The 28,000-nt window shown below is 45.4% G+C and overlaps 1 long non-coding RNA gene and 1 pseudogene across 1 annotated transcript in view; one reads left to right on the forward strand and one right to left on the reverse strand.

Annotated features, from left to right (window-relative positions):
• Positions 1 to 28,000, forward strand: part of LOC149979214 (uncharacterized) — a 205,890-nt gene that overhangs the window by 53,441 nt on the left and 124,449 nt on the right. The window lies entirely within an intron of this gene.
• On the reverse strand, positions 19,878 to 24,465 carry LOC149979215 (zinc finger BED domain-containing protein 4-like; annotated as a pseudogene).

The following is a 28,000-nucleotide window of genomic DNA, read 5'->3' on the forward strand; positions in this document are numbered from 1 at the left end:
CAAGAATGATATAAGAAAGTAGTCAAGATGACTAGCTTGATTGAGCCCCAGCCATTTATATCTCACTAGGTCAGGATATTTAAGCCTCCATAAATCCTCTAGTTCCAATATATCAATGATATTCATGATTTCCTTAGGTGCACGAGGGTGATAGTTTGTAGTGTGATTTCCTTTAAGGTCTATTGAGGTATTTAAAACCTAATTATAATCACCCACTATAATAAGTATTTTGCTTGTGGGCTTGATAAATTATTATATATATTTTCAAAGAATCATGGATCATAATTATTTGGACCATATAGATTAATGAGACAAATTTGTTTATGGTCCAATAACATATATAAAACACACACACACACACACACACACACACACACACACACACACACACACACACACACACACACACACACACTCCCCACCCTTCCCCCTCAAACAACCACAAGCTCAGATGTTCAACAGTTGTTCCATCCCCGAGCCCAACTCAAGAGAAGACTTTATGTGCGAATGCATATACAGTTGTAGCTTTTTGAGAAGGCATGCATAATTGAGGGGAGATTTGATTAACCAATGTCAAGCCCTAGCCGATGGAGCTCAGATGCACCGCCCTACCCTGAAACACACACTCGCTGGTCCCCCTTTGTGACCATTTTCCCAAGCATCTCTGTGCAGTCAGACATTTTCATTATTTTGTGCCACCAGGGCCGCAATCATTTTCCCCCTCTCTGATTGTCCGAGTGTGTGACCCCCTCCCCATGGGTTACTGCAGCCAGTGTTGCCAGCAATGCCATTATCTGGGTGGGGGCACCCCGCCAAAATTCCCACCGGCTGGGTACAAGGTCATCAAGATTCTCATTAGCAGCTCTGAGAAATCCCTTGTATATTATGCTCACCCATTCGGGGACTTTGGCTTTGGAAGACCAACCCTGCCAGGCAGGCTCAGAATCTTGAGGGGGCGGTGCTGCTTTAGTGGGTCTCTGACCACGTTTATCTTTCTATCTTGGCTGCATATAAAACAAATAATCTCCTTAGTGTGTTGGTCACTCAGGTGGGTGTCTAGGATATAGAGTTGGGGACCGTTCCGTCATGATAGGAAAATAAATAAATAAACTAGGTTTTTAATTTATTTTGAAATGTATATCCCATATCTGCACAAAATTGAAAGCTCTCTCTGTCAAAACTCCTGCTAACAGACACACACGGGCTCTGGTATTTTCAACCATTTTCCTTTTTCACTCACTTAACTCCACACTTTTCCAAACAGAAAAACACACACCTCTTCCATCACAATACACCCGCACATACCCACTGTTACGGTGAGTGAAAGAGGACCCAAAAGCGAACTAACTTAAACAGAGCTTCTTTAATAACTAAACATAGGTAGGCTCAGATAGACCGGCAGATTCCGACAGGACAGGACAAGGTTACAGCAAACATGACGATAGTCTGGCTCAGGCATGAAACACAACAAACAAGAATCCGACAAGGACAGGAACAAAAACAGAGAGAGATATAGGGGACTAATCAGAGGGAAAAGGGGAACAGGTGGGAGAAGGGGTGACGAGGTAGTCAAGAGGAGACAAGGAACAGCTGGGGGAAAGCGGGGGAGAAAAGGTAACCTAATACGACCAGCAGAGGGAGACAGGGTGAAAGGAAAGGACAGAAAGACACAACATGACAATACATGACAGTACCCCCCCACTCACCGAGCGCCTCCTGGCGCACTCGAGGAGGAAACCTGGCGGCAACGGAGGAAATCCTCGATCAGCGCACGGTCCAGCACGTCCCGAGAGGGAACCCAACTCCTCTCCTCAGGACCGTACCCCTCCCAGTCAACGAGGTACTGGTGACCACGGCCCCGAGGACGCATGTCCAAAATCCTGCGGACCCTGTAGATGGGTGCGCCCTCGACAAGGATGGGGGGGGGGGGGGAAGACGAGCGGGGGCGCGAAGAACGGGCTTAATACAGGAGACATGGAAGACCGGGTGGACGCGACGAAGGTATCGCGGAAGAAGAAGTCGAACTGCGACAGGATTAATGACCCGAGAAATACGGAACGGACCAATGAACCGCGGGGTCAACTTGCGAGAAGCCGTCTTAAGGGGGAGGTTCTGAGTGGAGAGCCAAACTCTCTGACCGCGACAATATCTAGGACTCTTAGTTCTACGCTTATTAGCAGCCCTCACAGTCTGCGTCCTATAACGGCAAAGTGCAGACCTGACCCTCTTCCAGGTGCGCTCGCAACGTTGGACAAAAGCCTGAGCGGAGGGGACGCTGGACTCGGCGAACTGAGATGAGAACAGCGGAGGCTGGCTACCCGAGGCTACTTCCTTCGCAGACGAAGGAAGCGAGTTGTGGGCGTATTCTGCCCAGGGGAGCTGTTCTGACCAAGACGCAGGGTTGCGAAAAGAAAGACTGCGTAAGATGCGACCAATAGTCTGATTGGCCCGTTCTGCTTGACCGTTAGACTGGGGGTGAAAGCCGGAAGAGAGACTGACGGAAGCCCCAATCAAACGGCAAAACTCCCTACAAAATTGAGACGTGAATTGCGGACCTCTGTCCGAAACGACGTCTGACGGAAGGCCATGAATTCTGAAAACATTCTCGATGATGATTTGTGCCGTCTCTTTAGCAGAAGGAAGCTTAGCAAGGGGAATGAAATGAGCCGCCTTAGAGAACCTATCGACAACCGTAAGAATAACAGTCTTCCCCGCTGACGAAGGCAGTCCGGTGACAAAATCTAAGGCGATGTGAGACCACGGTCGAGAGGGAATGGGAAGCGGCCTGAGACGGCCGGCAGGAGGGGAGTTACCGGACTTAGTCTGCGCGCAGACCGAACAAGCAGCCACGAAACGACGCGTGTCATGCTCCCGGGTGGGCCACCAAAAACGCTGGCGAATGGAAGCAAGCGTACCCCGAACGCCAGGGTGGCCGGCTAACTTGGCAGAGTGAGCCCACTGAAGAACGGCCAGACGAGTAGGAACGGGAACGAAAAGAAGGTTCCTAGGACAAGCGCGCGGCGACGGGGTGTGAGTGAGCGCTTGCTTTACCTGCCTCTCAATTCCCCAGACAGTCAACCCGACAACACGCCCCTCAGGGAGAATCCCCTCGGGGTCAGTGGAGGCTACTGAAGAACTGAAGAGACGAGATAAAGCATCAGGCTTGGTGTTCTTAGAGCCCGGACGATAAGAAATCACGAACTCGAAACGAGCGAAAAACAGCGCCCAACGCGCCTGACGCGCATTAAGTCGTTTGGCAGAACGGATGTACTCAAGGTTCCTATGGTCAGTCCAAACGACAAAAGGAACGGTCGCCCCCTCCAACCACTGTCGCCATTCGCCTAGGGCTAACCGGATGGCGAGCAGTTCGCGGTTTCCCACATCATAGTTACGTTCCGAAGGCGACAGGCGATGAGAAAAATACGCGCATGGGTGGACCTTGTCGTCAGAGAGGGAGCGCTGAGAAAGAATGGCTCCCACGCCCACCTCTGACGCGTCAACCTCGACAACGAACTGTCTAGAGACGTCAGGTGTAACAAGGATAGGAGCGGATGTAAAACGATTCTTGAGGAGATCAAAAGATCCCTGGGCGGAAACGGACCACTTAAAGCACGTCTTGACAGAAGTAAGGGCTGTGAGAGGAGCTGCCACCTGACCGAAATTACGGATGAAACGACGATAGAAGTTCGCGAAGCCGAGAAAGCGCTGCAGCTCGACGCGTGACTTAGGGGCGGGCCAATCAATGACAGCTTGGACCTTAGCGGGATCCATCTTAATGCCTTCAGCGGAAATAACAGAACCGAGAAATGTGACGGAGGAGGCATGAAAAGTGCACTTCTCAGCCTTCACAAAAAGACAATTCTCTAAAAGGCGCTGGAGGACACGTCGAACGTGCTGAAGATGAATCTGGAGTGACGGTGAAAAAATCAGGATATCGTCAAGGTAAACGAAAACAAAGATGTTCAGCATGTCTCTCAGGACATCATTGACTAATGCCTGAAAGACAGCTGGAGCGTTAGCGAGGCCGAAAGGAAGAACCCGGTATTCAAAGTGCCCTATCGGAGTGTTAAACGCCGTCTTCCACTCGTCCCCCTCCCTGATGCGCACGAGATGGTAAGCGTTACGAAGGTCCAACTTAGTGAAAAACCTGGCTCCCTGCAGGATCTCGAAGGCTGAAGACATAAGAGGAAGCGGATAACGATTCTTAACTGTTATGTCATTCAGCCCTCGATAATCTATGCAGTGGCGCAGAGACCCGTCCTTCTTCTTGACAAAAAAAAACCCCGCTCCGGCGGGAGAGGAGGAGGGGACTATGGTACCGGCGTCAAGAGCTACAGACAAATAATCCTCGAGAGCCTTACGTTCGGGAGCCGACAGAGAGTATAGTCTACCCCGGGGGGGAGTGGTTCCCGGAAGGAGATCAATACTAGACCGGTGTGGAGGAAGAGAGGTGGCCCTGGACCGACTGAACACCGTGCGCAGATCGTGATATTCCTCCGGCACCCCTGTCAAATCACCAGGCTCCTCCTGTGAAGAAGAGACAGAGGAAACAGGAGGGATAGCAGACATTAAACATTTCACATGACAAGAGACGTTCCAGGAGAGGATAGAATTACTAGACCAATTAATGGAAGGATTATGACAAACTAGCCAGGGATGGCCCAAAACAACAGGTGTAAAAGGTGAACGAAAAATCAAAAAAGAAATGGTTTCGCTATGATTACCAGAAACAGTGAGGGTTAAAGGTAGCGTCTCACGCTGAATCCTGGGGAGGGGACTACCATCCAGGGCGAACAAGGCCGTGGACTCCCTTAACTGTCTGAGAGGAATGTCATGTTCCCGAGCCCAGGTCTCGTCCATAAAACAGCCCTCCGCCCCAGAGTCTATTAAGGCACTGCAGGAAGCTGACGAACCGGTCCAGCGTAGATGGACCGACAAGGTAGTGCAGGATCTTGAAGGAGAGACAGGAGTAGTAGCGCTCACCAGTAGCCCTCCGCTTACTGATGAGCTCTGGCTTTTACTGGACATGAAGTGACAAAATGACCAGCAGAACCGCAATAGAGACAGAGGCGGTTGGTGATTCTCCGTTCCCTCTCCTTAGTCGAGATGCGGATACCTCCCAGCTGCATAGGCTCAGCTCCCGAGCCGGCAGAGGAAGATGGTAGTGATGCGGAGAGGGGGGCAACGGAGAACGCGAGCTCCTTTCCACGAGCTCGGTGACGAAGATCAACCCGTCGCTCAATGCGAATAGCGAGTTCAATCAGGGAATCCACGCTGGAAGGGACCTCCCGGGAGAGAATCTCATCCTTTACCTCTGCGCGGAGACCCTCCAGAAAACGAGCGAGCAAAGCCGGCTCGTTCCAGCCACTGGAGGCAGCAAGAGTGCGAAACTCAATAGAGTAGTCTGTTATGGATCGATTACCTTGACATAGGGAAGACAGGGCCCTGGAAGCCTCCTCCCCAAAAACAGATCGATCAAAAACCCGTATCATCTCCTCCTTAAAGTCCTGATACTGGTTAGTACACTCAGCCCTTGCCTCCCAGATTGCCGTGCCCCACTCACGAGCCCGTCCAATAAGGAGAGATATGACGTAGGCGACACGAGCAGTGCTCCTGGAGTAAGTGTTGGGCTGGAGAGAAAACACAATATCACACTGGGTGAGGAACGAGCGGCATTCAGTGGGCTCCCCAGAGTAACACGGCGGGTTATTGATTCTGGGCTCCGGAGATTCGAAAGCCCTGGAAGTGGCCGGTGGATCGAGGCGGAGATGGTGAACCTGTTCTGTGAGGTTGGAGACTTGGGTGGCCAGGGTCTCAACGGCATGTCGAGCAGCAGACAATTCCTGCTCGTGTCTGCCTAGCATCGCTCCCTGGATCTCGACGGCTGAGTGGAGAGGATCCGAAGTCGCTGGGTCCATTCTTGGTCGGATTCTTCTGTTACGGTGAGTGAATGAGGACCCAAAAGCGAACTAACTTAAACAGAGCTTCTTTAATAACTAAACATAGGTAGGCTCAGATAGACCGGCAGATTCCGACAGGACAGGACAAGGTTACAGCAAACATGACGATAGTCTGGCTCAGGCATGAAACACAACAAACAAGAATCCGACAAGGACAGGAACAAAAACAGAGAGAGATATAGGGGACTAATCAGAGGGAAAAGGGGAACAGGTGGGAGAAGGGGTGACGAGGTAGTCAAGAGGAGACAAGGAACAGCTGGGGGAAAGCGGGGGAGAAAAGGTAACCTAATACGACCAGCAGAGGGAGACAGGGTGAAAGGAAAGGACAGAAAGACACAACATGACAATACATGACACCCACATACTGTGCATTCTATGTCCTCTGTCTGCTGTGTTTTTATCTCTACCATGTTGATTCCTACCTAATTTCAGGCTTTTCAGTACTCCTCTGTTCCTGTTACTTATATTTGCAGATGTATTATTTCAATAATTAGCCTTTCTTCTAATGCTGTCTTTTATCTATTTATAAATACTTTAAATAGAATGTAAAATACTAATTATTTTACAACATTCCCTATCTTGAATGGTTTAGTGTGTTTGTAGTTTATTTCTTTATCAATTGTTGTTATTGATTGTTTTTGATTGTTTCCCCCTTTTTTAAATTTTTTACAACAATCCCTACCGTGGACGTTAATTGGGTGTTCCATTATTCAACGACTCTATGGGATCTTTATATTATTTAGAACAGCCATGGAGAAGACTTGGTGTCTCGGGAACAGTTGACTATTAATGTACAGTTTATCGACTATGAGAGCTACACGTTTCCCTTTAATTCTATTCACCTTGAAGAGTGGTTACAAAACCTGGCACCGTTCTGCATTTTCCTCTGTGAACTGATTATTCATTCCTATTTTTGTGCCAGCGAGTCTTGTGCCCAGGCTTTTAAAGATAGCAAATTTGGCAACGATTTGGGCGCTAGTATTGCTGTCCTCTCTGTCCAAAATGGAGTACACGTTCAAGTTGGATTTTGTTGACAATATCGCCTGGGATAAAAAACGCTTTAAGAAGGAATTCTTTCACCTCACTTTCTATCAGAGCTAAGGATAAGACCCAGATGCAGACTGCTAGAATCACAGATGTTTATTGACCGAAAAAGGGGGCAGGCAAAAGACAGGTCAAGGGCAGGCAGAGGTCCGCAATCCAGGGCAGAGTTAATAAGGTACAGAACAGCAGGCAGTCTCGGGGTCAGGGCAGGCAGAAGTTCGTAATCGGGTCAGAGTCAGGCATGCTCAGGGTCAGCGCAGGCAGAATGGTCAGAACTGGAGAAACTAGGAAACAGAAACTTGAGATAGCAGGAAGACGGGATAGCACGCCGCTAAGACCTGACAAGACAAGACAAACTGGCAACAGACAGAGAACAAAGGTATAAATACACAGGGGATAATGGTGAAGATGGGCAACATCTGGAGTAGGGTGGAGACAAGCACAATGACAGGTGAAACCGATCAGGATGTAACAGTGACCCCACCCGATAGCGGGGGGCAGGGGTCCAGTGGCGATCCGCTTGTCGCCAATACCTGGATGTGGTCTTCAAAAGAGAGGCCCGGACTCTCTTCCAGGTATGGCGATAGCGACAGATGAACATCTGGGCAAAGGGTATGCTGACTTTTTCCTCTTGCTTGTGGAAGAGCGGGACCTGATATCCCAACGAACACTCGAAGGGTGATCAGTGGCCGAGCAGGGAAGGGTGTTGCAGGCGTATTCCACCCACATGAGTTGCTGGCTCCAGGTGGTGGGGTTGGCAGAGATGAGGCAACGAAGGGCCGTCTCCAGGTCTTGATTGTCTCGTTCTGACTGACCATTGGATTGGGAGTGGAAACCAGAGAACAGGCTGGCCGACGACCCAATGAGGGTGCAAAATGGGTGGCTTTAGAAAACCTGGGGGAAGCCCAGTAACAAAATCCAGAGATGTATGGCAACGGGGCGGTGAAGAACAGGGAGTGGTTGGAGAAGGCAGGCCAGGAGCTTGCCGCGGAGTCATATTTTGTGCACACACCATGCAGGCAGCAATGAATGCGGAAACATCCGGCACCATGGAAGGCCACCAAAAGCGTTGTCGGAGAGAGTAAAATTGAACCAGGTGAATAACAGGGCCCAATGAGCCTTCCCATGAGTTGATGCAGTTGGCAGTGTGGAGATATTCCAGGTTCTTGTGGTCAGTCCAGAGGTGTTCCACCAGGAAACGTTGCAGCTGCACTCTGGATGTGGGTTGAGGTCAATCCACTACCGCTCTCACCTTGTCTGGATGCATCTGTATATGTCCGGCAGCGATGACATATCCAAGGAACTCATATTTCTCTGCTTTAACGAAAAGGAATCGAGGAATCTCGTAGTTTTCTCTGAGTTTGGTTCTCATTTTTTTTCCTGCTTCCTCTCCGACATGTTTCGGCCTAGAATGCATTCGTAATATTTATCAATAAACTTCTCTAGCCTTATAAGCTTTTAAAAGTTATTATCCAGCTTGAATGTTATTCCCCACTAGTAAATAGATCAGTGTAGTACTACAATTTAGTCCGTTTTATAGATGTTGAATATTGCGATATCTGATGAGGCATTCTGCACCGCCATCTTCAGGCCGCCATCTCTCTCTTTGACTTAATTGCAAGACTTTAAGTTAAAGATACAACATCCTGTAAGGAACCTTGGACACAATTTATTTTTCCTTAGAGCCACTGTATGTATTTTTTGTCAGGCAGGACCACACAGCACTGAATAAAAAACACATTTGACTTGGAAAGTTGTCTATTGAACAGCTACCAAAAAGTGAAGTTTACGTTAATCATACATTTTCCTAGTCTATATTTTTATCTATTGTGTCTGTTGTTTACAGGTCTATATTTCCTAAATGCATGATGATATCCTTATGCTCTTTATTTGTGTATGTTGGGCAAACAGCTGACTACTTGTGTTGCACATTTTAGCAATATCAGAGCATGCAATATTGGGTTACATGAGCTTATTGCCCCCCCCCCCCCCCCCCTCAAGACAGGCAATATTCTGGACTTTTTGAGTTAAAGGGGTGTGTCACAATATCTATCAATTTTACCACTTTCGCAGTAAAATATTTTTACACAACCATCCTTTTGATATATAGGATACCTTAGAGATATGGAAAAACATAGTTGTGCAGGAAAATTCTCAGCAACAAAAGAGTGATCAAATGAAGAGCCTACATCTGTATGAAGCCAGTGTGTTCCATGTAAGATAACGGACACCAGTGGGCCAGAGAACAGAGTTTGACAGGGCTCCCAGCACAAACTGCTGCATGCCAGAGATATGGCCTCTCCGGTTGGTTAAATAAGAGAGGAAGAAAACAGCAGAGTGCAGTACCTCCCTGGCTGTGAGGGGCTGCTGAGGTCAATAGGGGTATATAGTCTTCCAAACTGCAGATAGTGAACAACAGGCTCACCACAGCATACAAAGCTCAACATCCTGGGCCAAATGGAGAGCAACAGCCACCAATAGAACAGGTTGTTTCACAAGTGAGGTACTATTTAGAATACTGAGCAGGTCGAGATAAGAGTTGTGCCCTTGACAGTATGAATAACTCTAATAATGTGGGTGCCTGGTAGTATATTAACAATAGCCCATCACCCAGTTAGAGGAGAGATGGAGATATGGAGCCAAGTATTTACAGAGCAATTAGGGAGAGAGTTCAAAGAGCATTTAGAGAGCAGAGTTGCTGCAGTGCTGTGAGATTTAGTGGCGATAGTGATTTTCCAGGGTCGAGGAAATAGAAAACGATTATAGCAGGAATCAATGGCACTTGAGGTTAGCCCAAAGTGTTGCCCTCATCCATCTATTTCCTGCTGACCACTGAATTCTGTATTCTGTTTTCAGGCAGGACAAGCGAGGCTTAGGGGACACTCTCAGGATCAAAGAGAGAATTCCCGATCAGTGTCACTGAATGGTATTTAATGATGCTGTAATGGAAACACTGAATTCAGCATTTCTCGCTTTATTTATTGCCCAAAGGTCCCAATATCGACAGTGTGATGACCGTGGCAGGATACCTAAGGTAAACAGTCATCTTGATCATTCTGAAACATTGGACACTACACATAATCAGTCCGGTGGCATAGCATGTGCTCAAGATTAATCTGTTCCCCTCTGTTGCAGGGCCATGCACAGACCTTTCAGGGGGCAGGTGCTCAAAAGGAAAAAAGGGCACTTTCATAATTCATATCTCAATATTTATCGCATACTAACTGCCTCTGTAGAGATTTTATTAAGATTTAGATTTAGATTATTTCTGCAAAAACACACTCACTCATCACAAATTATCTAAATGGCAGGCTACTTTCACACTGACAAACTGAGATTTAAAAAAGCAACCTTGTCTTGAATCCATCAATAGCCTGTTTTGCCTGAATGCTGTCCACCGACAGATTTGCTGCACATTCCCGACTGTAGGCTATGCCTTGTTATTGTTAAGCTATTGATCCTCTGTGGCTAAGTTATAGGTCGCTATGCAAATTATAGGCCAATTCCAGCACCCTTCCCACGGTTATGATTCTATAGGGAAATAAATGATGAAATGTTGCTGCAAGTAGGCTTTCAGCCAACCAGACGGACGATTGATTATGATGTAAATCAAGTTTTATTAAGTCTTAATCAAGTGTTGTGTTGTTGTGGCAGCACTGTAGATATTTAAACTAGGTAGCTTGCTACACACACCCGACCGGTGACTACATTTCAAACCATGCATGTTTAGATGCTGCGCGTGCTTAAACTCCGTAGAAGGTAGACTGGGGAAAAGGCACAACTGGGTGCATGTGAGCTCAAGACAGGACAGACCATCGGACGGGGTAGGGGTGGGGGTGGTGTACTTGGCGACATCACTACGACTTTGGAGCAGTTGGTTCAGAAGAAAAAAATAATCCTAATAATTATACCACCGCCCAAAAGGGCACTTGGCTAGTGGGAGGGCGAAGGGGCAGGTGCTCAGGCACAGGTAGACCTCTGTCTGTGCACGTGCCTGCTCTGTTGATGACACAGCAAGCAGCCAGTGCTGTCCTCAAAGCATTTTCTTTCAGCATCAGAGAGAAGTCAAACTATTCAAACTATCATTTCTCACTTTTCTGTGTCTGTCACCCCCCCCCCCCCCCCCCCCCAAGGCCTCTCCGCAATGTACGGTTTACTTTGAGGTCACTAGGATGTCAGGTTGATGCTGATGTTTCCTGACGTTGTTATTTTAAAGTCCTTTTTCACTTTTTAGCATTTCCCATTTTTGTTTGTAACTTTGGAAGCTCCCAATGCTCTCTCAGAGTGCTTTCACATCTCAACAAAAAACAACTTGCTGAAAAATTCTGTCCATTCTACGAATAAGGTCAAATGCTTACTTACAAGCCCTTTCCCAACAATGCAGACTTAAAATGAGAAAATAAAAACGAGGAATATGAAGCTACAGTGCATTCGGAAAGAAATCAGACACCTTCACTTTTTCCACATTTTGTTACGTTACAGACTTATTCTAAAATGGATTAACAGTTTTTTCCCCCCTCAACAATCTACACACAATAGCCCACAATGACAAAGCAAAAACAAGTTTTTAGAAAATGTAGCAAATGTATAAAAAAATGTCAACTTCAATTTCACATTTACATAAGTATTCAGACCCTTTTACTCAGAATTTTGTTGAACCACCTTTTGCAGTGATTACAGCCTAAAGTCTTCTTGGGTATGATGCTAGAAGCTTCGCTCACCTGTATTTGGGGAGTTTCTCCCCTTCTTCTCTGCAGATCCTCTCAACTTCTGTCAAGTTGGATGGTCAGGGTTGCTGCACAGCTATCAGGTCTCTCCAGAGATGATCAAATGGGTTCAAGTCCGGGCTCTGGCTGGGCCACCATAGGACATTCAGAGACTTGTCTCGAAGCCACTGCTGTGAGGTCTTAGCTGTGTGCTTAGGGTCGTTGTCCGGTTGGAATGTGAACCTTCACCCCAATCTGAGGTTCTGAGCACTCTGGAGCAGGTTTTCATCAAGGATCTCTCTGTACTTTTCTCCGTTCATCTTTCACTTGATGCTGACAAGTCTCCCAGTCCCTGCTGCTGAAAAACATACCCACAGCATGATTCTGCCACCACCATGCTTCACCGTAGGGATGGTACTGGCCAGGTGATGAGGGGTGCCTGTTTTCCTCCAGACCTGACGCAGTTCAATCTTGGTTTCATCAGACTAGAGAATATTGTTTCTCATGGTCTGAGAGTCCTTTAGGTGCCTTTTGGTAAACTCCAAGTGGGCTGTCATGTGCCTTTTACTGAGGAGTGGCTTCCATCTGGTCACTACCATAAAGGCCTGATCGGTGGAGTGCTGCAGAGATGGTTGTCCTTCTGGAAGGTTATCCCATCTCCAATGAGGAACTCTGGAACTCTGTCAGAGTGACAATGACCAAGACCCTTCTCCCTCGATTACTCAGTTTGGCCCGGCGGCCAGCTCTAGGAATAGTCTTGATGGTTCCAAACGTCTTCTATTTAAGAATCATGGAGACCACTGTGTTCTTGGGGACAATGCTGCAGACATTTTTTGGTACCCTTCCCCAGATCTGTGCCTCGACACAATCCTGTCTCGGAGCTCTACGGACAATTCCTTCAAAGTCACAGCTTGGTTTTTGCTCTGACATGCACTGTCAACTGTGGGACCTTATATAGACAGGTGTGTGCCTTTCCAAATCATGTCCTATCAATTTAATTTACTACAGGTGGACTCCAATCAAGTAGTAGAACATCTCAAGGATGATCAATGGAAACAGGATGCACCTGAGCTCAATTTTGAGTCTCATAGCATAGGGTCTGAAAACGTATGTAAAAAGGTATTTTTGTTTTGTTTTTATACATTTGCAAACCTTTCTAAAAACCTGTTTATGCTTTGTCATTATTGGGTATTGTGTGTAGATTGATGAGGAACAAAAATAATTAAATACTTTTTAGAATAAGTCTAATGTATCAAAATGTGGAAAAAGTGAAGGGGTCTGAATACTTTCCGAATGCACTGTATATACTGTACAGGGAGTCCCAGTACCATATCAAGGGTACGAGGTAGGTATATAAATTCAGGTACAGTATTATCACGGCACAGGAGAAGACCCAGATCCAGACAGTTCAAAGTAACAAAAGTTTATTACAAAAAGAAGGGGTTGGCAAACGAAAGGTCAAGGGCAGGCAGAGGTCAGTAATTCAGAGCAGAATCCGAAAGGTACAGAGCGGCAGGCAGGGTCAGGGCAGGCAGAGGTCAGTAATCCAGGACAGTGTCACAAGGTACAGAACGGCAGGCAGGCTCAGGGTCAGGGCAGGCAGAATGGTCATAACCGTGAAAACTAGAAAGCACGGACTAGGGAAAAAATATGAGTACGGGAAAAACGCTGCTAGGCTTGACAAGACAAGCACAAAGACAGGTGAAACAGATCAGGGTGTGACAAGTATAGGATAAATTGACTGGACATCAGGATAGATAATAGTAATAGAAGTTGAAAAGCAAAGTAGCAGCCGCATACAAGATAAGCGTGTGTGTGCATTTGTGAAAGTTTGTGTGTACGTGTGTTTGTGTGAGTGTAAGTGTGTGTGAGTATGTACATAGAGTCCTGATAGTGTGCATGGAGTGAGTGCAAAATAAACTCCGATAGTGCGGGTCGCCATTTGATTAACAATTTATCAGTCTTGGGGATAGAAGCTGTCTCGGAGCCTGTTGATCCAAGACCCGATGCTCCGGTACAGCTTGTAGCAGAGAGAACAGTATTGGCTTGGATGGCTGAAGTCTTTGGCACCGCCTGAAATAGAGGTCCTGTGGGCGGCCTGTCTGTTGGTGGCCCGTCTGGAAGTCCAGGAGGTCCCAGGTTTCTGAGCTTGTTGATGAACTTTGAGGGGACTATGGTGTTGAATGCAGAGCTGTAGCCAATAAACAACATTCTCACATAGGTATTCCTCTTGTCCAGGTGGGAGAGAGCAGTGTGAAGTGCAAGATTGAGTCATCTGTGAATCTGTTAGGGCGTAATGCGAAATGGAGTGGGTGTAGGATGTCTGGGACTATAGTGTTGATGTGTGCCATGACCAGCCTTTCAAAGCACTTCATGATTACAGATGTGAGTGCTTTGGGGTGATAGTCATTTAGGTATGTGGGGAACAGGAACAATGGTGGTCAGCTTGAAACATGTTGGGATTACAGAATTGGCCTAGGAGATGTTGAAAATGTTTGTGAAGAGACTTGCCAGCTAGTCTGTGCATGCTCTGAGAACGCACCCTGGTATTCCGTCTAGCCCAGCGGCCTTCCGAGTGTTAACCTGTTTAAAGGTCCTACTCACATCAGCCATGGTGAGCGAGATCACATAGTCGTACAGAACAGAATGGCTCATTGTTGTTTACCTCAAAGCAAGCATAGAAGGCATTCACTTTGCTAGGGAGGTCTTTGTCATTGGGTAACTCATGACTGGGTCTCCCTTTGTAGTCCATAATAGTCTGCAAGCCCTGACACATTTGATGAGCATCGGAGGAGACGTTGTAGTAGGATTCCATCTTAATCCTATTTTGTCCTTTTGCATGTTTGATGATTCATCGGATGGTCGTAGCGAGATTTCTTATATGTGTTCATGTCCGTGTCCCTTTCCTGGAAAGTGGTGGTTTTGGCTTTTAGCCCAGCGTGGATGCCCCCTGTAATCCATGGGTTTTGGTTTGGGTACGTACTTACGGTTACTGTAATAAACTCTTCGATGTCATTGGATGAGTCTGCTCCATCTGTCGATCTAAGAATAAGTAGACCTATACAGAATAGAATGAGGTATAAACAAATAATATTTATTGAATAGAATATATTGTATAGAATCTTAAGATAAGTGAATATTAACATTAACATGAATAAGAAATTGTAGAAAATATAAAATATAACACTGAGCTTTGGCTCTGCTGCCTGGTAATTAGTTCAGTCCCAACAATATTATGCAAATAGCTTTGTCTATGCAATGTAAACATACTGTAAGCCTATTGGCTATGGCTGCAGCTATATGTCTTGAAATAGTCCAATAAAACCTATACAGCTGTGTGATTAACTTTGGTTCCCTCTACAGCCTGGGCATTTTCAGCGTCAGCATGGGCACCAGTCTATCTGGACTGTCTGGAAGAAATTGAGATAGTATATCACATAGTTAAGCAGTCATTTACACAAATGCACTCCTGCCATGCAATCTTAAATGTTACTAAGTGTGTAAACATTTCAATGTTTGAATTCAAATCTTACCATCGAGATATTCCTCTTCTGCACTTTCTTGAGGCAAAATCATCAATGATGTCATCATAGGACATGTGTTTCCCTACATCATGATTTATGCTCATGATGGCCAGACCACTCAAACGTTCCTGTGACATGGAAGACCTCAGGTAGCTTTTGATGAGTTTTAATTTTGAAAAGTTCCTCTCTGCCGATGCTACTGTTACTGCTAGGGTGACTGCAGTTCTTAGGGCTATCCAAAGGTTATGATAGAGTTCCTCCAGGTTTTTCTCACAGAGAAAGGAAAGCAGCTCAAAGGCAGTCATCTTATCTGATGGCAGATCAGGTAAATTCTGAATCTCGTGTGCCAGATCCATTCCACTGATGTCACAGTCATCTCTGAAGTTTAGAGTGTTTTCAACTTCCATGCCGTGAGCCTTTAAAGATTCACTGGACATCTGTGAGGCAGTGCTGACGTTCAGCAGCATTCCATATTTGGTTTTCACCTGGTTGAGTGTTTCAAATCTCTCATCCATGGATGTCACAGCAGAGTCGACCACAATGCTGAAGTAGTTTTTCAGTGCATCAGTCACTGGTTCATCAGGAGCCTCGTAGCTGAAATGCCTCTTGTTGTTTCTCATTCTCCTCTCTTGCAGAACAGCCTCCACATTAATTTCTTCACAAATTATTTTGGCCTATGTCTGGGCCTCAGAGAATCCAATTTCCCGGTATGTAGTGTTGTGTCTTTGGCTATGCCGGATTAAGTGATATGACATGCTATTCTATAAAATAATTTCTCTGTAATTAATATTACCTGATTGAGCTAATCATGTAAATGTAATTAACTAGAGAGTCGGGGCACCACAAAATAATATTTATAGAGCTGTTATCTTCCGAATAAACTCTTAAAGACCTAGTAATATTATATATCAATAGCAGTCAATATTAATCGTCACCTTAATTCAGTCTCATCTGAAAGTTGTAAATTCTTGGTTATCTGCACGAACCCTGGCTAACAAGTTGAATCAGCAATACAAAATTGGGTTTAATTATTTATTTACTAAATACCTAACTAATCACACAGAATTACACATACACATAATTAAATCATAACTTGATTACAAATTACGTCATAAAGGAAAACGTCCCTGGCGGGCGGAACAGATATGACAGCTGGTTACACAAAAGAAAAGGGTCTGGGTTTGAGTGAAAGAGCGGGAAGACTGAGGGACACAGGGAGAAGCTGTGCTATCGTAAATACAGATTCTTATGCATTCTAAATTACCGCCCATTTGGAAAAAGAAAATGCAATAAATATTTACTCTGAGCTGCGCTTCGGTAGGTTGGTGGTAGATGGAAGGCCGTGTTGCCCAACCGAGTCCTTTGTCCTTTGAGGAATGTCTCTGCTGGTAAATTGGATACGTTGTATTAACGATTAATGTTGTTGTGTTGTAAACGGGATACTCTGTCTGTTCCTTCCTAACCTGCGTTTGCACCTGCTGTTGCTAACTCAAAGGCTAGGAGGTATCACTTCTGTAGTGAATAAGAGTACAAAGTTCATACCATTCACAACCAAAGCTCACGCTGATGTTGGCTTCGTTCTGTAGTTATTATCTGAACCATTCTGACATCGGACCGTCGTCCTCACATCCTCGGAACAGGAGGTTATATTGTAGTCAAGTATTTATATAGGAAGGGAGAGGAGGGCGTGTTTGAACAGTTTTGTAACCCATGTCCCTTCACAGGGGCGGGCCACTGATTGAGCAGAGCCGTAACCTTATGAAAACCCAAATCTCTCATTTGGAAGCTAAAATTACATTTCATCACTTCACCAATAATTTTATATTCAAACATTTAAATTGAACAACAATTCCATGTGAATCCGATAAATCTGATGTGTAGACTTTACACTGTAGAGTTTGTCATCTTATCATTGATGAGAATGTCTCAGATGACAACCGAACTGACATCATATTCATTAAGTACCACTGCATATGTTCAATTGGTCGGATTACCAGAATATAGTTCATTTCCCCCCACATTCTGATGTTCCCAGAGTCTCTATGTTAACCAAGGGGTTTTCAAATGTAACATCAGTAGGGTAGAGAGAGGAAAAAGGGGGGAAGAGGTATTTATGACGGTCATAAACCTACCTCCAGGCCAACGTCATGACAGTAGTGTGGGGGGGGGGCCTTTGCATTTGAGATTTAATTCACTACGATATCCAACTGCATTGAGGCGGACTGGAGGTGCTTGTTCACCTTGTTTGTCATTGTCAGTATCTCACACCATACGACACAGCAAATCAAGAAGCGGTAGGACACAACTTCCTCTGCAAGTGCTCGTGTCTCCACTTTGGCCACAGGATCGTTGATCGTCTGTCTGGCTTCCAGTAATGCCTCCCGAACCTCAGAAGCCTGATTGCACTTTGGAGCCTACTCTCCCATCTTGTCACTCCATGACTCCACGGTTATGTTCACGTGTTTCTTCAAAACACTCCATCTTTGTGTGCCAGCTGAAAATAAGGTGAAGAGCTTTTGCACATGCCCAAAAAACCCAACTGCATCTTTTGAAGATTTGGAAGCATCTGCAATGATAAGGATTAGAGTATGTTCTCCACATGGGATGAACACAGCTCTGGGATTTATTTTGAGCAGTCTGGCTTGTACTCCTTGGTGCTTGCCCTTCATGTTGGCCCCATTATCACAAGCTTGCCCTCTGCAATCTTCAAATGGAATGTTCAGCTCATTCAGCTTATCTAAGATGACAGTGGACAGATTCAAGCCTGTTGTAAACCTCAATATTCACAGTAGTCTTTTGTAGAAAAGGGAACATCATTGGACAGAAACGCTCGGGATCCATTTGCACAATCCTTGTGGTGATGATGAAACTTAGAAAGGGGATGGTGGAACGATGGAACGCACACTTCTCTGCTTTTACAAACAGCTGGTTCTCGAGAAGTCATTGGAGAACCTGTTGGACTTGGAGCACATGTTCTTGGGTGGAACGGGAGAAGATGAGGATGTCATCTAGGTAGACAAAGAAGAACCAGTTCAACATATCGAGGAGAACATCATTGACCAGAGCCTTGAACACAGCAGGGGCGTTGGTAAGGCCAAATGGCATGACCAGATACTCGTAGTGACCGCTGGCCATGTCCGCACCAAGTGGTAGGCGTTCCATAGATCCAGCTTGGAAAACACAGTGGCCCCCTGGGGTGGATCAAAGGCCGAGGAGATGAGTGGTAGCGAGTAGCGGTTCTTCACCATTCTGTCGTTGAGACCTCAGTAGTCGATGCACGGGTGCAGGGTCTTGTCCTTTTTCTCCACAAAGAAGAACCCTGTGCTGGCAGGAGAAGAAGGATGGATAAATCCTTCAGCAAGGGAGTCCCCAATGTAGGTCTCCATTGCCATGGTCTCTGGTCCCGACAGAGAGTACAGTCGTCCCCGGGGCGGAGTCGTGCTAGGGAGATGGTCAATCCCGTAGTCATAAGGTTGGTGCGGCAGGAGCGAAGTGGCTCGGGCCGTGCTGAACATCGCCCAGAGGTCCTGGTACTCCGCAGGGATGGTAGAGAGGTCCGGGGCACCGTCCGGGGCCCCAGGAAGACATCCCGTGGCAGGTTGTGCTGACTTCAGGCAATGGGAGTGGCAGAACGGGCCCCAGCCCATGATGGCACCAGTAGACCATTTAATGAGGGGATTGTGTCGCTTGAGTCAGGAGAATCCCAATACCATGGGAATCTGAGGGGACCTGATGAGCAGGAACTGGATAGCCTTGCTGTGGTTCCCTGACACACGTAGGTTGATGGGAGTGGGGTTGTGGGTGACTCGGCCTATAGAGCGCTCGTCCAGCGCTCTAACGTCCATGGGAATGGAGAGGGGCTGAGTGGGGACGTTCAGCTCAGATGCAAGGGATGCATCCAAAAAGCTCTCGTCGGCCCCAGAGTCAATGAGAACCCGGAGAGATTTGGACTGGGCTCCCCACAACAGAATGGCATGAAAAGGGGTGCAAGCAAGGGAAGCAGGAACGTTCTCCATATGGCCCACCAGAGTACTCGCTCCTACCGGTGAGCCTGATTTTTTTAAAAGGACAAACAGACACGAAATGACCAAGAGTCCAGCAATACAGACAACTCTTTGTGTCGATCCTGTATTGCCATTCTGCTGGCGACAGCCCAGCTCTGCCAAGTGGCGTAGGCTCAGGAAGCAGTGACTCGGCCGTCTTCGGCAGCCCTCTGGACAGTTTGGGAAGCCTCGGGTTCTCTCAGCATCGACACCGTCGGGTGCTGCTGGGATGACTCATAAACAAGGTGGGATCCCTGGACATACAAGCTAAATCCAATTTCCTCTCCCTCTGTCGTTCCCGTAGTCACCTGTCAATAAGGATGATCAAAGCGATGAGGGAATTGAGCTCCGTAGGTAACTCTCGGGCTGCAAGCTCGTCCTTGACCTCCTTCGAGACGCAATGCAGGGACATATCGAACATTGACTCTTGATTCCAAGCACTCTCCGCTGCCCACCACATAATCAGCATTACTGCGGTAGTCCTGCCGAAGCTGGATTAGCTTCCGGGCGACCTCTTGCCCGGAGAACGGGGAATCATAATCCTTCCTCACTTTTCCCACAAACCCCTCCAGACTAGCGCATATGGCCGGCTGTTGTAGCTCAGGTGAGAGCCCTGCTGGACATGAGGTGGGCTATCTTGGAGCAATCCGAGGGGAAGGAGGCGGTCGGAAGCCTGAAGACAAGGGTACACTGAGCTAGGAATGCCTGACAGGTGCTCGGCTCTCCATTGAAGCGTTCCGGAGGAGGTAAGCAGGGCTCCCGAAAAGGTGGAGTGGCAGCTGAGACGGCGCTGCTAGCAGCTGAGTCGCTGAGGAGCTGTGGGGTTACCACCGTGGTAGGCGGCCTCCCAGACAACCCGTGGAATTGCTCCAGCAAACTGTCCAATGCCCGGCATTCAGCCAACGTTTGGACCCCCTCCACATGACCACTAAGCAATTCCTTGTGCCTACCAATGGTGGCTCCCTGGGTGAAGATGGCATTGTGCAGCTGGCCCGGGTCTGCTGGGTCAGCCATGGTCAGTTCGTACTATCAGGAATCAAGGTAAGACCCAGATGCAGACATGTCAAATAGACAATGGTTTAATATACCAACAGGGGCAGGCTCATGGTCAGGGTAGGCAGAGGTCAAACAATACAGAGGTAGGGCAAAGGTACAGGCCGTAGGCAGGCAGGTTCAGGGTCAGGGGCAGGCAGAGTGGTCAGGCAGGCGGGCTCAGAGTCAGGACAGACAAGGGTCAAAACCAGAATGGCGAGAAAAAGATAAACTGGGAAAAGCAGGAGCTGAGAACAAAAACACAGGTATAAATACACAGGGGATAATGGGGAAGATGGGCGACACCTGGAGGGGGGTGGAGACAATCACAAGGACAGGTGAAACAGATCAGGGTGTGACAAGAACTTGATGAGGCTGCCTGTACTTCACCTGGGTCTGTGTTGAGTACTTGCTGAAGCTGCCAGTACTGGGTCTGTGTTAGTATTTGCTGAAGCCGGCTGTACTGGGTCTGAGTTAGTACTGGCTGAGGCTGGATGTGGATCAACTGAGTATATGCTTGTACTGGCTGATGATCCAGCATCCCCTCTACTGACAAACCTGTAAACTATAGATAACAATACTATTATTAATTTTATCAGCTGCGTAAGGCCCATTCAAACTGGCTCCCCCATATTTCCTTTTATACATTTTCAAATATAAAATACTATTAATACTACAGATTGGCTGAAAACTTGATTGTTAATATTTACTGAGAGATGTGCATCCACATTGCCCAGTATGCCCAGCTAAACGTTTTAAATTCAATATATAAATTAATAGTCAATGTCAATCCATTGCTTTCCATCTTGCATTAGTCCAGAGTTGTATCTAAACCTTGACTGAGAGACTAGATAATCGTTGACTTGTTTTAAAATGATGTGTGCCTATGAGGAGTGCCATCACGCCCATATATTGTCTGGACCGGTCCTCACAGAGGTTGCTGCTGGAAAGCGCGAGTTCCATTTGGTGCACGCACATAAGAACACATATGAATGCATGTTCAAGCGCGACGTGGTTATCTTTTCCGAGCTGCAGTTTATAAACACCATTGCCCATTGGCGTTTATCAAAAGTAATAAATAGTTGTATTTCACTCTCACTTTTGTCAGGCACAAAGTCACAGAACACAGCCCTGGAAGTGGCTGGCAAGAAAGCAAGACACAGACAGACCAGGGGATGCACTGCCCAGCTAGGTTAGCAAGACAGACAGACTAGAGCTGCAAGCTAGCTCATCAACTTAACGTTACTGTTATTTGCTGACATCAAACTTGGAGAGGAGAGAACACAAGTTTACCTGACTGCTGTTCCCGCTATTCACAATTTTCTTCTTCTCTTTTCGTGACGAGATGGATAGTTCCGTTTCATCCTCCCATCGAAGTTGTAAACATTGACACGAGGGGGAGGCGGGGCCCTTGAGTAATTTGAGCCGCCCTGCGCAACTTGAGGAGTGAGCGTATAGGGCCGCCCGACTCTGGGGCCTTTGATGCATTTCTGTGGGTAAAATAAAATTGGTCCATAGTTTTAGCGCCTCTTGTGGCACAGGAGACGTGTTGGTAAAACTTGGATAAAACGTTTGAACATTTTTCAAGTTAAAATCTTAATCTGTAAGGATGGATATGCGTTTCTGGGTGTCCGGTTTCATGTTTGTTTAGCCTGGTGGTGTTGGCTTGTGATGGGATGTTGACAGAAGTGATGAAAATAGATTAAATATCTCGGAAGGTGAGAGGGTCTGCAATTTACCATGAAGTATTCTAGGTCAGGTGAGCAAAAGCTTGAGACTTATTTTACACTGGAAGCAGCACACCAGTTGTTGTTGACAAAGAAATACATCCCTCCCAATGTAGATTTGCCCGAAGCTATTGTCTGATTGTGGGCGGCAAGTAGCCTAGTGGTTAGAGTGTTGGGCTAGTAACCTAAAGTTTGGCTGGTTTGAATCCCTGAGCTGACAAGGTAAAAAGCTGGCATTCTGCTCCTGAAAAAGGCAGTTAACCCACTGTTCCTAGGCCGTCATTGTAAATAACAATTAGTTTTTAACTGACTTTCCTAGTTAAATAAATGAAATAAAAAATACAAATTGTGATGAAGCATGGAGAATGCACAAACTGGATATCCATCATGTCGCAGAGCCACGTTAAGCATGGAATATTTGTTTTCTAAGTCTTGTTTAAAGTGTACTCTCAATGACTCTCTATTTGTTTGTATTTGGGAAAATATACATACATTCACGAGGTGGAAACAACCAATATCACCAGTCACCCCATTTGGAATAACCCCACTTTACCTCCAGTGTTTAATAGCAACACCTTTAAACAGAGGTGGGACCAAGTAATTGTTTTACAAGTCACAAGTACTGTAAGTCTCAAGTCTTAGCACTAAAGTCCAAAGTCAAGTCTCAAGTCAAGACCGTCAAGCATCAAGTCAAGTCTCAGGTCCTAAACGTTGAGTTACGAGTCCTAAACAAGTCATAATGTGCTCTTCACCAAATGTAATACCATTTAATATTTAACAAGAGTAGTAGTATATTAAATGTACGCAAATCATGAATGCTATTAAAAAATATATATTTATTACTTTCCAAATAGACTGTATATTTCCATGGAAATACAAGGGTAGCCATGAGAAAGATGTCAATATGACAACAAAAACAAAATAATGTAGTGCTCTCTCTCTCTCTCTCTCCAGATATACTCTAGACACCTAAAACAATCCTGCCATAAAGTTACAATCATTTATTGAAAGGTACATCAAAACAACTGACACTGAACTTCAAGTAGAACTACAATTTGAACACCGGCCTGAATGTCTGAGAACAAAATACAGATCCCAAAGATGGGAGATAAAACCTGAACATGAAGACTACGTGTGTGTATGTGATGCATATACAGTTTCTTTTTTTCTCTTATCTCAGGGCCCGATGATGCATTGCATTTGCAAAAGACCAAATTCGATAAAAGTCTGTCAGTCATTTGTGCACGATAAGGCCCGCAGTATGATGCCACCATGCCTGAAGACACGCTCCACCGGAGCACTGGAGGCACTGCCAAGACCCTAATGGCCACACCGGACAGTGAAGGAAGAGCCTTCCTGTTCATTGCCCAGAACAAGAGGGCATTCTGTCCTTCACATATGTCAAGGTAGTAACTTAGCTGTAGTGCTGGAGTGGTCCCAACAGCTTTCTTCTGCCTCTAACAGTGTGCTGCAAACAGCCCTTCTTCTTGTCCAAGACTATGGTCCGCTCGCTCTTCCTCATCAATAAGAGGCGCAGCTTGCTCAGTCCCTGTAGCACCTTGCAGAATCAGTTCTGGCAAAACATGTAAAAGCATAGCAGAAACAAAAAGGCTGGTATTAGAGTATTGGTGATGCAGTGGGTTAAACTGAACAAGTATTATTGTTGCAGTCAAATGGATTAAATTATGAGAAAAAGTTACATTAAACTCAATAATATTTATCTTTCACTCTTTCTGCCACCTCCTCCTTGACCAGCACATGGTGCTCCACCCACATCAGAGAAAAAGCCGGATCCAAGGTAGCTGCTTTGAGGTAGACTGTATCCGAAAAGGGGGCAGTGATTCCATCTTGTGTCCTGGCCATTTTCACATTGATGAAGATTCCAAGAAATCTTTTGTTCAGGAATACCTGGAGACTTCTGACCAGGCTGCTCAGGAAATGCACTTGAGGCTTCCGCTGCTCCATTCAGGGACAGGACCGAGGGAACAACAGAACTGATTGTGACTATCTTCTCCCCCTGTGTCATATCTGTTGCTTCTCCAAATGGCTTCAGGATGTCCACCAACTCCTTCAACTTATTCCACTCCCGTACTGTGAACAACAACTCCTTGTGCCCAGCCTTTTCTAGAACATGACTTTAGATGGTCACACTGGATAACTTCTTTCACTTGTCTCAGTGTTGAGTTACATCTTGTGTTGACAGCCGCAGGGATGCCTCTTTCCCCAAATTCAGCCTCTAACACCTCTTTCAATGCTGTGCTTGAATGTAGCAGTGAGCTGATTTTTGATAACTTTGAAAGAGAAGGAGTCATCACTTTTGTTTCTTTCAAGCCATCTCCCACCACCAGCTGGAGAGTGTGGGCAGAACACTGTTTATTTGAAGCGGTCACAGGCCAAGAGAATGGACTTGAGCTGTGTCCTCTCTCCATCCTTCTCCATACAGTGCACAGTGACACCAAGGAACCCCCTCATCTTTCGGTCAGACCAAATGTCCACTGTGACTGAAACATAGTCTGTGTTGCTCAACTGAGTTTTCAGTTTTGAACATCTCTCTGTAGCGAGGTTCTCTACTTTTGATATCAATGTTCCATGACACACTGGGCTGCACTTACTTTCATCCACTATCAGAAAGTGACGAAAACTCTTGTTTTCCACAATAGACAGAGGCAAGTTCCAATCGATAACCAGGTCGGACAGTATTGCATTGTTGAAAGCTTTCTGCTGTGGATGATTCATGCTGTACTGCCCTACACGGGTCTCCATGAATTGTGAGATTGGAGACTGTTGTGGTTCACTTGTGACACTTGTGTTAATCTGTTATTGTTAAAATCTGTAAGCATATAAAATAAAATATTGAGCGGGGCTGTAGCACAATCTTGCCTGGTCTCAATCTTGGGTGCAATGATCACGTTCCCGCACTGGCTGACTGTGTGGAGGCTCATTATGTTAGCCTACATGCTATACTAGCAAAGTTATATATACAGTAGCTGTCGGCTATATTAGCCACGATTTACCGTTCTTTGTGCAGCTTCAAATGTCGAACAAAGTTGGAAGTTGTTGCGCCTCCATCTATTATTTTCTTGCAAAAGTTGCAATCCGTTTTTTGTTGACTACAGCGTAGTCTGCATATTCGAAAATAATACTTTGGGGTATCATCTTTCCAATGGCTCAATCTGAATTCACCTGCTAACTTTCCTCTGCATAGCCAGGCGCAACTTTTTCTCCGCTGGCACAATTTGATTGGCTGCTGTCCGATTCAAACTTTAATCCGTTAAATGAAGAGTTGATGCGCTGCACATTTTTTTAAATAGAATAATTTTTATTTGGGCTTGGGGAGGGTATCTAGTCAGGTCGAATCATACGGCTCGTGTCCAAGTCAAGTCACGAGTCATTGGTGTTAAAGTCAAAGTCGAGTTGCAAGTCATCATATTTGTGTCTCGAGTCTGACTCGAGTCCAAGTCATGTGACTCGAGTCCACACCTCTGCCTTCAAGTCCTGGTTCCCAAAGTGGCATCATGGATTTGAACATGTGTGCTATAATAGATCTCTACAGTCATTCAATCAATTACAAAAAAGATTTGGATTATCCAAGGCCGATTTCTTCAAATACTTACAACTCAAAAATATTATTCAATTGCTTCAACAGAAACTGGATGAACCTTAAGGATTTAGTGTAGAAAAAATACTGAAAGATGCTGCTACGCCAAAAAAGTTGATGGCCAAGTTATGTCAACGGTTGATTGAAACTCTACCTGATGGTTCAGAACCTATAAGGAAAAAATGGGAAACAGATCTAAAGGAAGAAACTGAGGAGAACCATTGGTCACGGACATGTGAAAATGTTCACACCTGCTCCTAAACCCTAAGACACAAACTACTGCTATTTAAGATAATTCATAGGATTTACTACACTCATGCCAGAATGCATGTAATGCACGCAGAAATGTCACATCTCTGTTGTAGATGCAACAAGCACAAATGCTGTGGTCCTGTGATAAACTGACACCATTTTTGGGATAATGTATGTGTTATCATTTCATTGTGTCTAGGAATTTATATCCATCCATCTCCACAATTATGGCTGTTGTGAAATGTAAATATTGGTGATCAATAACAGAGAAAGTTTTGTAAGCTAGGTCTCATTGCTACAATTTTTTTTTTATTGCTATCAATTGGATAGCCTCATATTCACCCTCAATAACAAACTGGAGGACTGCACTATCTAGCCACATGGATTTTGTATATTAAAAGTTAAACAAAAAAACAACATTTTTGACAAAATGTTGAAATCACATGTTGATCTTCTTGGGGAATGTGTTGTATCGTGGGTGTTTTGTTTTTGTGTTGTGTTGTGTTATTTTGTGGGTTGCTATGGAAAAACAGTAAATTGTTCCCCCCCAAAAAGGATTCTGTTGATCGGAGCTCATAAAACCGAGTGTTGGATGATTTTCTCTACATCTCAATCTAAACAAGACGGTAGCCCTTGTCACCTTCTTGGGTAGTCCGTAGAGGGGAATAGGGTCCGCCGTAAACAAGGACTCCAGAACAGCTGAGTGGAAATCGGGCTTAGTAGCTGACGATCTGATGTCCAAAGTGCTTGGCGGTCAACAAAAAGTAAATATTAACATGAAAAAAGTTGGGCCGGAACTCTTAAGAGGTCACTTGAGTCTATACTCCTTAGAGAAGGCTGGCTCTCAAGCAGGCTTTGACAAAGGGCCCATTTTCCATCCGACGGTTCAGTTGTGATAACCTTGGTGGAGGGAGGAGGGCTTTGGTGCAGAAGGTATCAGAAAGGCCATTTTTATGGCAACATCAGATCACGGCTCTGTCTGACTCATCCATGCCTCAGCTTTCCATTTCGTCTAATTTATCAACACAGCAAATCTCTCTCACATGAGATTTGCTGTAGGCTGACTGCCCCAGGTTGTGAGCCTGAGGTTCATTGGGAACTACAAGCTACTCTTCCTCCTATAACTGAGGAGATCAATTAACTGCTCTGTCTGCAGCTATCGTTGCAACTGCCAGGGGGCAGGTAGGTAGGCTGGAATAAATTGTGAGGGCCTTCTACACCTTCAGAGAAGGCCTAACGATTAATACAATAATTGTTGTAGTTTATAAAAATACATTTAGTTAGAATTCATTTTCAATAATATTTCAATAATATTCTACTTATATGATTATTTTCAATGAAATTCTGATTAATCTCTTCAATTTTTGTTGGAAAGGAAAGCGTTAATGCTGATGAGAAAAAAATATCCAATCAGGATTTTTTGGGGTGGTCTGGAGAGGTAAATCTAGCTAGCTAAGTCAACCATTGCCTAGGCCTTCAGTAGCTTAACATAAGGCATCTGCCATTCAACTGTATTAGAGCTAATTCACATTTTGACTTGTAATGGGTGCGACCATTTTTACCAAAAGTATGGAATCTTTTGTCTTCTCGAAGGACAACAGGTCACTGAGCAACAACAAGCTGTAGTTCTCCCAAGGTCTAACTAGCTAGCGTTTGTTGTAGGCTACTGTGCAGCGGCTGCAGCAGGTGTTATCGAAGAGGATGTTGTTGCTAATTTGTTAGTTTTGCACTTTTCAGATTAACTTTTCAGATTAACAGCAAGAAATTGGGATTCAAAAGATCATCATCTGTTGAGTGGAACAGTTTTTTCTGTTATTGCAGCTCGCTTGCTGTTAGCTATCTCTTTGAAGATATCTTATAGTTGAAGTCGGCAGTTTATATACACCTTACCCAAATACTCAGTTTATCAGAATTTAATCCTAGTAAAAATTTCCTGTTTAAGAACAGTTAGGATCACCACTTTATTTTAAGAATGTGAAATGTCAGAATAATAGTAGAGAGAATGATTTATTTCAGGTTTTATTTATTTTCTTCACATTCCCAGTGGGTCAGAAGTTTACATACACTCAATTAGTATTTGGTAGCAATGCTTCTCAATTGTTTCATTTGGGTCA

Source organism: Oncorhynchus mykiss, chromosome 12 (genome assembly GCF_057628025.1).
Source record: "Oncorhynchus mykiss isolate SJ-2025 chromosome 12, ASM5762802v1, whole genome shotgun sequence".
Classification (NCBI taxonomy): domain Eukaryota; kingdom Metazoa; phylum Chordata; class Actinopteri; order Salmoniformes; family Salmonidae; genus Oncorhynchus; species Oncorhynchus mykiss.